The sequence below is a fragment of the Drosophila ficusphila genome, unplaced genomic scaffold (assembly GCF_018152265.1).
Source record: "Drosophila ficusphila isolate 14025-0441.05 unplaced genomic scaffold, ASM1815226v1 contig_795, whole genome shotgun sequence".
NCBI classification, from domain to species: Eukaryota; Metazoa; Arthropoda; class Insecta; order Diptera; family Drosophilidae; genus Drosophila; species Drosophila ficusphila.
Window position 1 is genome coordinate 121221 of NW_025064741.1, and position 15925 is coordinate 137145.

The window sequence follows — 15925 nt, forward strand, 5'->3', positions numbered from 1 at the left end:
AAGGTACTTCCCATCTCTGAGGGCCGCTCATGCCAAATCGAGCATTGGAAAATGGCCGGATCACATACACAAACGGCAGCGGCCGTGGGCTTAACTTTGCAGCTCGACTGGGCGAACCGCCCACCAATTTGCATCGATGCATCTGCCCCGAATTGAGGCCAGCAATCGCCACAACCTGCCAAGGTATGGGCACCGAATGGCACCCATATGGTCTTCCTATCGAATCGAACTGATTAAAGATTTTTCAAACGAATGACACACTGTCAGCGCGATTTGACAACAAATTAGTAAAATGGTTTTCATATGAATTCAATTGTTCTGTGAAAAGATACATTTATTTAATTATAAAATTTTATTGAAAATGTATTTTCATTTTAATTTAAGTGAAATGAATTTGGCTTTAGGGTTTGCTGGTTAAACGAAATTAGTTTTTGGGCCTGCTATGGTTTATTGATTTTTATGTCAAAACGTTTTTATTCTTTTTAAAAGATTCGATAGGCACTTATACTGAAAATTCCTCTAATGAATAATGTTTCCTTTTAAATTTTTTAATCATTGGTATTTTTTATATTATTTTTATTGTTTGTCCTCTTGTTTAAAAGTGTCACCTTTGAATAAAAACATAACATATTTTTGGACCAGTGAGTTTTTTTTTAATTTTCTGTAAAGCGTTTCAGGGCTATAAAAAGCAGTTGTACCACCCTGGGATTTGTGCGGTGCTTTTGAGCATTCAAATCGTCAATGTCATCATTGCATGTCTTTATGTTGGGGGCATATACATATTTATAGATCCTTTCGACTACTTGTGGCTTTTCGAGGTCCTTTGAAAAGAGTTTTCAGCATGCTCAGCACTTTGTCGGGGTAAATTTCTACCGCAGCGTTTTATTTATTTAAACGGAAAGCCGATGAAGCCGAAAGTCTTAAGTGCGGGATGGGTGGGGATGGAAAAACGCTTGCTTTGAAATCGACCAAAGAGGCTGGATGGAGCTTTTATAATTTTACGCTGTTGGAAGCGCACAGCTCACGTACCAGAAATACAAAAGACATAAAGAGTACAAAAGATATAAAGTAAACTGAAAGTAAAGATAAAAGCGCCACAGGCTCAGAAGAAGTGCAAAGACAATGATAAGAACGGGGATAAGGGCGAAGCGCAGAAAACGCTTGTCAAAATGAAAGAGGAAAACAGGGGAAAAATGGAAAACCCTGGAGTCGACTCCTCCGGTTCTTTTTTTTTCCTTGTCGTCCCGGGGTCGGGTCCTCTCAAAGGCAATAATTTTGCCTTGGCAGCTTCACCTTGGCAACAGATGAATTGAAAAACTGAAAGTTTATAGAGATGCTAATGGAGTGCAGTTATTTAAAGGGGGAAAGCATGTCGGGCTTATACTTAGCAAGTAGTTCGAGAAATTCATTAGTGTGGATGTCGCTGAGCTTTAAGACAATTTTATGATGTATACACACCTGCAAAGACAGAAAAAGATAAAAAGCTAGTTTAATATTGTGTATAACCATGTGATGTTTATTAACATTAAAGAATAATTAAATAAATAAATCATTTATCTATGCTTTTAACTTAAGAACGCAGCAACCGTATTTAAATATTCAATTTCTATTATCCGAACAATAGTCATTACCAATTCTTTTTATAAGTCCCTCTTTGTTACTTAACTTTTATCCAGATCTTCTAATCTCTTTTTAATTTAATACTAATTCAACTCTTTTTCGCTGCGCTTTCACAGCGTCCTCGTTAGTTTGTATTGATATACATTTTTAATAGCACACACTTAGATCGGTGATTTCCATTTGCTCCACCCATTTTTTTGTCAATTCAATTCACTGATTAGTTTTCAATTGGACCAGCCATTAGAGCTCCATTTGAGTAATGCACATCGCGTTCTGCAACTGTGTTGGACAGTTGCCTGGCGACTGTCGGCTAAAATGAATAATCGAATGGTTCTCGGAATTGGGAGCTGAATGGAATCCTGTTCCTGCCCCTTTGTGCATATTGCCTTTTTGGTTCGCTGCTCGCTCGCTTCCGTTGCAGCTGGTTTTCCCCGAGTTTTCCTCTTCGCCCCTTTTTTTTTTTGTTTTATTTTTTTGCGATTGTTTTCCACCAAGCCAGCAATTTATTTGCTCGTGACAAGAGAGTCCAACCAAAGAAACAAAACAACGTTTAAAAGATGCAAATACCGTTGGGGTCGTATATTGCGGATGGCAAAATGGCAATAAAGAAAACTAAAATCAATGGAAATATTCGCGTTGGCATAAATTCCCTTTGAGGGCAATAAGAGGGCAACAAAAACTGCACACAGAAAGAGAATACAATTTGAAAAAGTTTGTAACCCAGATTCCTTTACCCTTTCGCTGGCAATTTTTCCACCAATTCTGTGTTATTATTATTTTTTCGAAACTCTAGCCGCAGGTGTACTGCGCATATATGCTGAAAATGGCGGAAAATGAATAAAAAGGGCAGAACTATCATTGTTTGCATCAGACCAAAAGGGGAAATATTTTCGGTAACGCACTTTTTCTGGGCTTAAAAAAAGGGAAGATTAAAACGGAATTCCTTCCGTTGCCGTGGCCATGCAAGGTGAAGTTCTCTATCAATATATTTTTTAGATCCTGCTTTACTAAAATTTTATAAAACAAATTTAAATAAAAATTTAAGAGGATTTGTTTTTGTGCGCAAATAAATTTTTGTTCTCGCGTTTCTGTTATTGCTGCTACTCTGTCTAAAGGATCAATATAATTACTTTTTAAATGGAATTGCTTCTCTTATGCCCCCTTTATTTTATTCTGTTTACTCCACTGAAAGGAAATGTTCCTTTTGGGTTCCGTAATGTGGTCTTCATAGGTATTACAGGAGCTGTGAAAACTTTTTCCACTAGCTACAGCTTTTCCTGCTTCTATTTCTGTTATTGCTTCTATTCTTTTTGCATCTTCTCGCATTCGCTTTGCCTGTCGCAAACACACACACACACACATTCTCACACCAAATGTCCTCAGGCAAATTTATTGAATTCACATAGCAGCCAGGAAGGCAACTTAATTTTGAAGTGAAACTTTGTTAAGGTTCGCCATGTGCTCCAACAAACAGGAAACAACCAAAAAGGCCAGCCAAGCCCTCCCAGACATTTTCAAGTGCCTTTCTTGTGGGCGGTGGATGGTGGGGGGCGTGACCAACAACAGAAACAGAAAACAACAACAAACCTTGCTGCTGCTAAAGTTGGAGGTTTCGGTTTGTGTTTGCATTTTGTTAAGTGTTGAAAATTTATTAGTTTCACCTTAATTTGTTTGTTGAATGTTCTTGGTTGAGGGTCAGGGAGTCCCAAAAGAGTCCCGAAAACCATTTTTATGCCAAGCAATTTATTGTTATTGCTTTCAACACCAAACCAAGAAATTCCTATACAAAAATTAATGCCCAAAGAAGAACCGCCGTCAATCAACCAAAATGTTCGTTTCAGACATTCTCGATACCATAAGAAATTTAGCATTAATGCGAAAAAAAAAAAAATATATTTAAATGTTAGATATTTTTTTGGTAACCTTTTGCATGTTTTTAAGTTAATTTTTACTAAACTTGTTCAGAAAAAAGTATTTTTATTTGAGAAAATAAATAAAACACTTAATTTGTTAATCTTTTCAGTAACTAAAAAAAAAACTTATCCATCTCCCCGACGGGGAATTGAACCCCGGTCTCCCGCGTGACAGGCGGGGATACTAACCACTATACTATCGAGGAAGTTGGGTTCTAGCGGTCAAATATTTATGTTAAAATAAATTGCGATAAGAATAAGTGGTCAAACGAAGTCCAAAGTTTACAAATTCTATATTTATTTACATTAATATGCATTATTTTCAAAGAAATCATATATTAAACAGGAAAGCTTTAAGGCCTTAAAGCATACAGAGCACAGTGGGCATGAGCGCAAAAAAAAAAAGCTGAACGGACTACAATAAAAGGGCGTGCGAGCGGGATGGCAAATCAAAGTCAGCAGCGCAGCCAAATGGGGAAACATTGTTTTAAAACAATGAAATACAAGCTGGTGGCTGGTTGGTAGCCAGGGAGCCAAGCTGAGCTACAAGCTGCAGGGACCAGCAACACGCAATAAAAGACAAAAGTGGAATATGTGCCACAACGCTGAACAGATGCCAACGACCAACATTCCCGTGCCTTCCCCATCCCCCTCCCACTTACGCCACCCCCCTACCAACCCCTTACGCTTACACCAACCCTGCCACAACATGCGAGTCCACTTGAAACTTTGCGCTATTGTACTTTCTCCCCCTACCAACCATGTATTTTTTCCTACAGCCGCTTCCAGCTGCGGACTTTCTCTAGAATCTTTGGCCAACTAAAGCCACTCACAAGCGACTAAAAAATGGAGAAACAACAAAAAAAATTCGACGGTCCAAACGTTTGTAAAGCGATTTATAGTTTGCAACAGTAAGCACTTTATATTTATTTTACGACAAACGGTATAAAAAATTATCTGCTTTAATGGTCAACAATTTATTTAAACATAAAAATTAATTATAAGTCAGAACATATATTAATTACAATGTGAAGTTAACACCCATTTAATACAGATTCTTAGAACTTTTTTGATGGCTTTATTAATTTTGTATTTTTTTTTCTACCTATTAACATGTTTTTATTACTTAGGCGACCTAATTTAATTTATTTTCTGTCATCTGATAAATGCTCTTTTTAATCCTAGAGTATAAATAAATATTTATGGGAAGACACATTACTAATTCCGTACCAGGGTATTCAATTCAATGCAAAAAAAACAGAATGCTCATACTGTTACTGCAGATGGAAAAAAAGTTTAAAAATATAATTGCTGTGCTGCTTTGCCAAACTCCATTAAATTTATAAAGTGGGCAAAAGTTTTATTTCTCTCCTGCCACATTTTTTATCCTCCACTTCAGACTGTGTGAATGGGCATATGAGCGCTTATTGATTAATAGTTTTATTGCATTCATGCAGACCCCGGTCATTAATTTTGCATGTTAAATAAAAGAGCACTCAATTATGTGGGCTGCATTCGAGGCGGGTAGTTGAAGAATGAAATATTCATGCACTTTATGCTGGGCCTACCGTCAAACAATGCATGTTTGATGTGGAATTAAAGTCCTTTTTGGGTCTCTGTGCACGAATATTGATTAGTTCTGACCGGAAAATAGTTTTAAATATTCTTGTTGGCTCGGTGAAGGATTATGTTCTTGATGCATTCAATAGTTAAGCTCTTTTGAGTGTGTGCCATAATGCATAAATGGAAATAGTAACTAGTTATAATATTGTCCTTTTGTCAAGAGCTATAATTGGAAAATCATGTATACCAACAATTTTATTAAACTTCGAAATTGTTTTCATTTTTTCCCAGTTTGAGTTTATATAAACTCATCGAAGGACAAATAATTGGGTAAAAAATTGCAGGGAAAAAATTGGTTGTTTCACTTTCAAGTCTAAAAGAAATGTAGCAAGTCATTAAAGCAATAGTTGGAAAATCCCAAAGATGAGGCGCCAAAATGCGTCAGAGGCCGGAAAACCTGAACGGAATATTTAAAAAAAAAAGTTACCAAGAAAAGGGAGGAAACCCGGAACCCAAGGGATTTTTTCAATCGCCCAGGAACGGCTGCAAAAAGCTTTTCCATTTCATTTTCATAATTTCACCATTTGGCAAGAATCTCACGCATTTGCAATTATGTGAGGATTTTTCATTTCATTTCTTCATTTCATTTACGTTTGGCTCCATTCGAAACCGCTCTTGTTACAGATTCTTCTATTGTTAATGTTTTGCTAGATGCACATTTATGCGCAACCGCATTTCAAAAGCAATAAATTCTGCAGCTTTTCGCTGAAGTTGAAGAAACAAAATAAAAAAGAGCAAAATAGGGACAAACAAAACCCAAAAAGTACGTGAAAGCTGTGAAAGAAAACTTTGCTCATTTGTGGCCACCGAATATTTTGATTTCCATTTTAATATTCACTCAGCAAAGCTCTGGGTGAAATAAAAATTAATAAGTGTGCACACGGTAAGAAAAACGAGTTTAAACTTTTTATTTGGGAGACTAGAGAAGAAAGATATGAGTATCATTTTTATTTTATTTTATAAATAAAGTATTTTTCTTTTCATTATTTTATAGAAGCTTATTAAACTGTTAATTGATGTCTAGAAATCTCACTGATACGGGTATAGCGTTATTGAAAATTTCTAAAAAGGTACACAAATTTTACAGTATAGTTCGACTTTGTGAAAAAATTATAAATATTTCACACGCTTGTTGTTATTGAAAGGAATATTTTTTAATGTTCCGGCAACTGTTTACTTGACTGCCTTTCATTACTTGGTTTCATTTTTTTCCGTTGCCTTCATTCTAAGCAAAGTTTTGTGGACTTTTCGCCAGACCCGAGCAGCTTGTTATTATTATTTTTTGCCCTTCAATGGCAAAAGTTGTAGTAGGAAACAACAAATTCCTCGCCCTCATCCCACTTCACTCGGTTGAACCTTTGGTCCAAGTTCCTGTCGAGTTTTACCATGAAAATTAATTGCGCATTTATTTTGAGTGAGTTTCCGCATCTTGACGTAGTAAAGAAAGGGACTAGGGGGATTTCCTTATAAGAACTTGGCAGCATTCGTTGTTGCCATTCGCCCTCTACTGCGGTTCTTTCAACCCTCGGTACAGTGGCGCTAAAAGTTAAGTAACCGAGCTCGAGTGGCATCAGTTTTATACAGGTGACTAAGAGGGCTCGCTTTATTTTTGGGGAATCACCATGGAAACCACATGCCGAGATACACATGATAAACAACTACCTCGGAAAATCTAAGAAAACATATTGTATAACAACCTGAAATCCATTTAAACAAACATAACATTCAAGATGTCTGTCAAATATTTGAAGTTAAGTTGTAATGTGTTGATATTTAGTGATTGATTTTTGATATTAACAAAATATTCTTTTAAATGCTTTTACAGCACATAGCCCAAGTGATGCACAGTTTTTTCCAGTGCTTAGTAGTTATTTTGTAAAGCAACTAATAAGCCCACGAACTATGCAGTTTGCCAACCGCCCCGCAAATCAATGCGGTTCCGTTTAAATGCACCAAATCGTAATAAAACCGCAGAAACTAATAATGAAATCCAAACGGCAAACGGCAAGGGAGGCAGTTATATTGCACCACCCAGCCAAGTCCAAAATATCCAACCCACTGGAATCCCCATTCCCCTGCCCCCCGCTTTTCGCGTCATTTGCAATCCGATAACAATGCGGGTGCGCTTAGTTGCACGATACACGGATGCCAACAAGAAATGGCTCTCGGATAGTCATGGTCCATGCAAATTACGTTAGGCCCGGCGACTTTGATGTCGTCAGCAGAGCAATCGAATCACAGGGCAAACACTCAACATGCCACGTTATCCGATCCGTTGTGGCAACCTGATTTGCTAACGATAATTTCCAGTTTGAGGATACCGATAGGAGCTGAGATGTGAGGGGGTAGGGATTATTGAACAAGACTTTTGAAGAGATTCTCCTCTAATTAGCAAACGTTGTAGCCAAGAACAAGCTTTTGATAGGATTGTGGCATAAGTACTACATTCAGAAACTATTTCTTAGTAAACAAATAGAGAAAGCATATATATTTTCTTTTTTCTAGCCAGATGACTCATCAAATTAAACATGATGTCATGAAATACCATTTTATTTAATCTATGCACAATTCTAGTACACACATGTTGTAACTTAGTTGTCCTGCTTATCCAGTGATAAATGTATATATTTAATCAAGATATCAAGGCTTCTTTTTTTCCACCCCGCTTATTTATTGGGGTTGCAGTTGCCAAGACTGCGACGACGCTAATCAGAATTAGTTCCCCGATATCCATCCGCCAGCCAGTCAGTTTGCTTTCACTGCTTAGCTGTACTTTGTGTCTACAATTTATTTCAGTCATTTTAATTGATTCCGTCGCTTTCTCCGCCCGGGGGCTCCAAGCTCCCTGGCTCCCTGGGTTGCCAAAGACTGCAGCCAGCGCATCTTGTTATTTGTACCAATTAATATCCAATATCTGGGTGCTGCTATCATTAGTTTGTATTCCTTCCCCTGCCAACTCAATTTTTTTCCCGTTTCTTAAGCACATACATATATACTTTTTGTTATTCTTTTCTATCTGTCGGAGATGTTTCACTTGGCGCTACAAAGAAGCTGCTGATATCAATAGAGAAAGCTACAACAAAGGCACGGGCAAGTTTTAGCTGGGTTATTATGTAGCAAGGCAAGGATACAGTGAGAAAAAAATATATTTTAGTATACTATCGAATTTGAAAAGGTAAAATAAATAAGCACGTGATAATAGAAAATAAATTCTAAAGTAAGCAAAAAAATTATTTGAAGTTCGATTTAAAAACATTGTTCCTTCAACTTCTTTCAAAATACTTGATTCAAAGTTTACTCCTTAATTTTGAAGTTGAGGCTCTGCTTTTTTAAACGTACTTTTTCAGTAGTGTACAGGCTGGCCAGAATTGACTGGCTCCCAACTTGGCTCCTTTCCGATGATGCTGCATTTGACAGACCATTTATCATCCCACTAATTGTGTTTCATTAAAAAAAGAGGCGAGTCCGCGCTGAGCTTCGACATCGACGCCGATGTTAACCCAAAAAGAGCCGGCAAGGAGTGGAAAATACAAAATAAAAACAGCTCCATTTCCTTTTTCAGGACGAGGAAGCCACAGCCGGTGGTATCGATGTTCGCTGACAATGGCTGACTGTGACAAGCAGCTTGGCTTGGCCCGAATGCCGGCGACATTAACGGGGACCCTGGCTACAACAAACAGCCATGACAGTGATAGAAATCTGTGGCAAGCAGATTAAACGTGTTCACAATCCGCCGGCAGGGGGAAAATCCGGGGAAGGTGTCTTTGTAGAAGTCAGTCATGATTATCGCCACTTTGCCACCCGCCGAATAGAACGCAAACACAATGGACACAAAATCGATAGAGAACAAAACTAATGATTTTTAAGGATTTTCTAAGGGTTTCGGATTACAGTCATCTTTCAAAATACATTAATTTTTGCTTGACATATCGAATTTTTAGATAGACTAGCATTGGTTTATTCAATTTATCAATTTTATAACAGGGAGAAGTCTTCATCATTGATACATTTTACACATAATTTATTTAGACCAGAGAGAAAAATTATTTTTGTATGGATTTCAGCAAGATCATAAAAGAAAACTTTATTGAAAAAAAGTTTAATTATATTATATTATATTTTGTTACACCATGGTTTTTGAAACTAAAGCATTTCATTGCTAAAGCTTTTTAGAAAGGGAAATGATAAATCCCTGATTCCCGGCTTTAACCCTTTTCGCCCATAATCCCCACTGTTCGAGAACGCGGACAACAATGGAGACGGATGTGGCCGTAATGGAAGCCAGACTAATGAGAAACGTGCGCCATGAGTTGCGATAAATGGTTAACTCAGCGGAATCGCTGATAGTAAGCCATCCATCGAAGGTCCGACCCCTTCGATGGCCCCTCGCAACGCACAAATACATAATAATCATAAAAATTCAAAGCTCCATCACCCCAGTAAATGGCATCGATGATGGATTACGACGTCAACTCGTTGAGGGCGGTACTAAAATTGAGCCCGAGGCCTGATGAAAATGTTAATGTCGTTACCAATCGCTTTGTTAATCCATCCACGGGGCGGGTTGCTTGATTTTCCGATTCCCCAACCCAATTCCATTTCCCATAGTGCGCTTGGAAAACAATTATGACCAGCTTTCCTCAAGATTTCCCCGAACTGCTGGCCAAGTTAGTTGAGAGCACGGGACTGGGCGAAAGTTGTCACGTAATACATACTAATTAATATTGATATTTTCTGATAATGAGCTTCGAACGCCGTGGACACTGCAGTTTCTGCTTAGTCAATGGCATTTTGATAGGCCGGAATCGATATTCTGCCGGGGGCTAACTTGCCTCTAATTAGAGAGAGAAATGCTAATTGAAATAGGAGAGTCGGAAATTCGCTTAAATGTATTATGAAGTTGAGAAGGCTGGGAATCGAAAATGCTTTATACAATCAGCTGAATTCGAGTAATGTTCAAGGGAGTTCAAGAAAAGACAAAGGAAGATAAAGAAATTGTTGCAAAAAACGGGTCAGTAAACCAAAGTAACAAAAGGTATTTAACATTATTTGGCTTATCCGAAAGGTAGTTTCATTATTTTCACTTTTAAGTTGAAGTGCCTTAAATCTAGTAGTTTTTGCTACTTTTCACATAAAAACGAGCTTACGTCACATGGAATTAGTTGTATTTCACAAGTCGGAAAACCACTCTAATCTCTCCACCATAGTAATTAGTTATGTTTAACAGCAAATCTGTTTTGCCACACCCATTCGCCCGATTCGCCCATTGTCATTAAAAAGCCCAACACGTATCTTGTTCGACATTTGATAGAACAAACAATACAAACCGAGCCAGCAAAAGAAAGGAAAACTCGTCCCCTTAACGGGGTCGTAAAGGAGCCAGCGGTTGTTTGGTAGGTGGTTGGGTTCAGTTAGTATGCCAAATGCATTCAAGGGGTTCGAGGAGGTCCTGCAGATCACACTTAATGGTTATGCCCATGTCTACAGCAGCCTCGTAAAAGTGAGAGGGACGCCGGCAATAAAAAGAACCCTACACTAAATAAAAAAAACCCCGGTAAATATGTAGATAAGATTATACAAGAAAATTTAACTTAAATACTTCTTTAACTTAAAGAGTTTTTAAAATCAGCAAAACAAAAGAAAATGTTAAGACTTATTTAAGATTTCATTGGCTTGGTATTCTTTTTTGAGAAATGGGTAATTTCTTCAGGATTCTTTAGCAGTGTACTTCTGAACATCCGGCTCTCGACTGAAAACTGATAAGGACGAGTGGAGGGCAACAAAAATATTTAATGAAATCAGCAGTGGCACAACAATGTGGAGATGGAAGCATAACAAAATGCAATTGTTGCATTATTAATTTATATTATGCGCAATTGTTGCAAAGTCTGGGCAGGAGGACCTCGCACACACACTCGCACACACACCCACATTGGCACACAACGGTGGCACACACATGGCCGCTGTTCATGGGGAAAATCGTGCCCATGACGAGGGGAAAAATCGGTGAAGGGAACAGACACAGGCCGCAAGATAAGCACCATGTAAAGGTTGCTCGACTGAAACCGTAAAAGAAGCACAAACACACACACACGAAAAAAAAGGAAAATAAAGCAAAAAAAAAAAAGAATACGCCAAAGGATAACGACAGCATGAGGAAGTAGAGCCAACCAATTTGCTACCGCTCTCTCGCAGCCTTTGTTTCTCGCCCCGGAAAGGTGAAGGAAAATGTGGTAATAAAAACAACAATTGAACACAGTTATGATTGAAGTGGAAGCAAAGCCGGCACAAAGGATGGGCAGACAGGGTGGGAAGTTAAGGGATCTGGGGACCAGCACCACCGCACCGCAGCCACCACCACCGCCATCAGCAGCACCATCAGCACCACAGGTTCAGCGTCGACCTCGGATTCTCGGATACTCGGGTCCATCCCCAGCTGGCGCTGGTTTTGTAATTCGTATCGATCCGTTCGACGGTTGCCCCTGTCGATGACACACACAGCGGCGTGTTGCCAGCCTCTCCTAATCGTACGTGATACACAATAGGAGGCGGCGGCGCAAAAAAAAAGTCCACAAATTATTCCAGATTCGTTGGGGGAAGGGCTCGGGATATCTAAAAACGCAGCTTTCAAGGATTTCCGGCGATTCGAAGAAGCATTTCGGAGTATTCAGCTTGAAGTCTTTTTTACAGATTGAACTTTGATTCATCCTTTTTCGCATCTTTGTTTAAAGCTTACTTGACTTTTTTCAGTAATACCCGAATTTTCCAAATATTATACCAATGGCTTAAAGCTGTAAACTATCTTTAGAGAAGTCAATTTAAAATCCAATATTATATAATAAATAAAATCTCTGAATGCATGAAGAAAAATAAACAAATAAATATTTTTTTGTAATGTATCGGAAAGTTAATGCATACCAATGGTTTTCTTTCAATTCTAATAACTAGGTGAAAACTATTTATGTTTCATTGAAACTTTCTACCTTTTATCAAATATAAATCAGAAATGATTTATCAGTAGCTAAGGTAAACCTCACATCATTTTCATATCACTTTCTCGGTTGGGCAATTTGGCATACCGCTCGCTTTCTTGCGCATTACTTCCAGCCGAGTTCGCCAATTGATTGAACTAATCAAAGTTTCTGCCTGAGTGGAACTTTCTCGCAGTGTAGCCGGGACAGGAAATGGTAACTTTGCCAACAATTATGGTGTGTGTGTGTGTGTGTATGTTTGTGTATGTGTTTGTGATCGAACTAAGCGCTGCTCCGCTTACCGCTTTGGGGAACGAGCCATCATCCAACTTAGGGTTTTGGGGGGTGGACACTTGGCCGAGACTTTGATTACGCCGTTGCCCCAATGGTGGGGCGGCATCAGCGGGGTGGCGCCACTAAGGTGCGACAGAGACGGAGAACAAGCCGTCGGCGGTCCAACTCTGTTCGTCGTCGGTTTCTCTGGTTTGCGTTTGCATTTTCAACTAGTTAGCAGCTCTCGATGAGTCAGGCAGCCGAATTGCGGTTCACTACTCCAATGAGACATACACACCAGTGCACAGGAAAAAATTACTTTGAAAACTATTACAACATAACAAAAATTCTCTAGGAGATATTTAAGTTGAAGTACTTCATGTCTAGTTTTATTTTAATTTTCAAAATAAAATTTGTTTCCCATTAAAACTCAACTAGTTTCCCTTGTAAATTTAAACAATATAAATTTTCTCCTTCTCATTCAAGTTCCCTGTTTCTCGCTGTGCAATGAATATCTTTGTGCGCTTGGTCAAAATAATTGTTATTGTTGCTTGAGTGGCAGGGGGAGGCGGTGAGGAACCGCATCCTCCAAACATTATAACGTTTTGTGGTATTGTGATTAACATTTCGGCCCAAGCCCCTAATGACCAAGTTGTCGACTTAGGATCGAGAGCAGCCTCTGTAGCGGCAAAGTTATTAAACTCATATATGTAGCATGGCATTGATTGGCGCCTGGTGGTGTGCGTGTGCGGTTGACTGTGTGTGCGGGTGTGCGGTTGTGGGTAAAAGTGTGTATATAAGTGCTTGTGCTTGCGCTTGTTTGTCCAACGCCTCGTATACGTAATGAGTTTGCATGGCCGTTTTCAATAAAAATTCATTTCACAATCGCTTCAGTCGAGTGTGTACAATGCTCGAGTAATTGCATTTTAAAAATTGCTTATTAAAGCAGAAAAGGCCACGCCCACTTGGCCCACAGCTCCCTGCTGTGCTGTCCTTTGTGTCGCCTGGCAGCCGGCAGCTCTCTCTCTCTCTCTCTCTCTCTCTGGATTCATCCTGCATAATGACCATTAATTAAAGTTGTAGCCATGCAATTTCTGATTAGCCCACAAAATTACAATCACGTTGGTATCAGCAGAATGTGTGTGCTCTGCCATTTAATTTCTTACTCGATTTAATCACACAATAAATCCCGGACAGGCTATCAGATTTGGTCAGTGAATGTTAATGTTACGAACCTGCAATGAGAACAGAGATGAGATAAATTCGATTAGAATGAAATCTTCATTATAGGTTATTGTCTAATTTAACGAAAGCCAATTCCACATACATCGCCTTAGGTAACTTGTGGTATATAATAGCTACACAAACTTTAGGTTGTTCCAATCTATATTCTCTCATAATGTGTTGTTTCAATAATATTCATTGTTTAAATATTTATTTAGGTTAAGATAACCAACACTGATTATGAACTCTACCAATTTCTAAAATGACTTGATCAACAACTATTTCAATGGCATATGCAATCTGCATTCGGATGCGTTCCTCAGCTGCACTTCTCCCATTTGACCGTATTACAATTTTCAGCCACACTCCATATTCTATAACAAATGAAAAACCTCTCAGCCAAGCTGGGAAAAATATAGAAAAGCAAGGAAAAAAAAAAACGAAGAGCGAGGAAAGGAGACGGATCCCGTCTGTCAAATCAACGTGGAGAGCGCCGCAAAGTATGCAATTTACAAAAATAACGTGAAATATTTTCGCAACGCATCGTTGGGTGGCTCACAGCGAACAAAAAAAAAACATATATAAAAAAACCTTCCCACAGAACTCTATCCTTAACTTTAGCTTCGACACGAACTGATTTATAAAGTTTACAAATGCGTGGCAAAAACCTCGTGACTTGACTTGACTGACGGACCCGGGTTTTTGGCCCAACTCGGTTTGGCTTGGCTTGAGCGCTGGTTTCAGTTTTTGGGATTTCGGTTGAAAAACGTTTGCCACTTAACACGTACGCCGCATATTTTGTGCCACGCCCTCACTGTTTTCCAAGGCGTTCGCTCGGATTCTGCACTGGGTTTTCTTACACTACGAAATTTTTGCTGATTTTGCTGAGTTCGTTTGCAGCCGGCGAAATTTATACGCTGAGTGCAGAAGTTCCTCCGCTGACTGCTGCCATGTGCTTTGTTTGTGCGGCTCTGATCCTTGAATAATCAACAACAGCAGCAGTATAGCAGTATAGCAGTACAGCAGTATAGCAGTATATATATATATGGCAGCAGGAACAGATAAACAGAGAAAAAAAATCGAAAAGACTGTAGTCGAGGATGCGAATCGCAGGCAGCGTACGTTGCTCAAATATTAATGTTGACCCTGGACGGGCAGACGGAGCTCGACTGCTCGTTAGCCGGAACCGGAGTGCAAAGGATACTTCCACACCCAAGGATGCGGCGGAATCAGTCGTAATCAGGAGTCGAACCTTTATCGGCATTAGCAGAGGTCATTAGCGCTGTATTTTCAAAAATTGAAATCACCATTCGAAGTTTTTAAACCCTACCTATTTTGGTAATGACAGAAGTCATTGGATGAATCGTCTTACAACAAAGTTCATAAAAAATGAGAGAAATTCAGCTTACAAATCTTTCATTCATAAAGTAATTGTTTAATCGAAATTATTAAGCTGGTCTTATAGAAATAACTTATTTTGTTCTAAAAAGATCATTATTTGTTGTAAATCCTTTTGAAGTTATTGAAACCAATTTAATATTTATACACTTTGTATTCCTCAAGCAAATCACAATTCGATTTTTCATCTCAAACTGCTGCTCCACTGCAACTGTGGAAGTCGCAGCGCAGTTATTTATATCTTTGTTATTGTTTTTCCAGCAGCTGGCGCTGTAAGGATTTTCCTGTCTGCGTTTGGCCATTAGATGAGTAAAAACTTCTACGCTTATCTTTCGCCCTTTGACTGGTTGATTTCTACTTTGCTTTTTGGGGTTCTTTTTTTTTTTTTTTTCTTCCGATTTCGCCAATGTTTTATGGCACAGTATAGAGGATAGAGGAAGCTGGATGCAACAGCGAATAGCAAAATGTTGTCTATATTTTCCAAGTTATTGTGCTCATGTTTACACAACTGGATTCCCCTTTGCTTGATGTCTATGCTGCCGGCTATTTCAATCGGTATTCCGCTTAGTCTCAGTGCTCGTTTAATATGTATTTCATGTTTTAATATTTGACACGATTGCACAACAGTTGCTCGCTGGCTCGCCGTATTTCTCAACATTTTTTCTTTTGTTTCCCAGTTGCCCGTCCATCGAATTCTTGGCATTTTTAGTAACCAGCAAGCCAACAAAGTTTTTCCCTATTGCCTTCAGGCCCTGAGACCTTTGACCCTACTCAGCCCAAGTCCCTGCTAACCTCTTTCTACCCCTCAGTTTGGTCTCCTTTGCTAACAAACATTTGCGATTGAATAAGTTGGCTCCGATGCTTGCCAAGATTCGGCAAAGTAACGCCAAGGAAAAAGAATTA

General features: G+C 38.9%; 1 protein-coding gene and 1 non-coding gene across 2 annotated transcripts in view; both read right to left on the minus strand.

Moving 5' to 3' along the window:
- The window catches only part of LOC108100944 (semaphorin-1A), a 129096-nt gene that overhangs the window by 50587 nt on the left and 62584 nt on the right, over positions 1 to 15925 (minus strand). The window lies entirely within an intron of this gene.
- On the minus strand, positions 3668 to 3739 carry Trnad-guc. Its single transcript has one exon. It is a non-coding gene; the product is annotated as a tRNA-Asp (tRNA).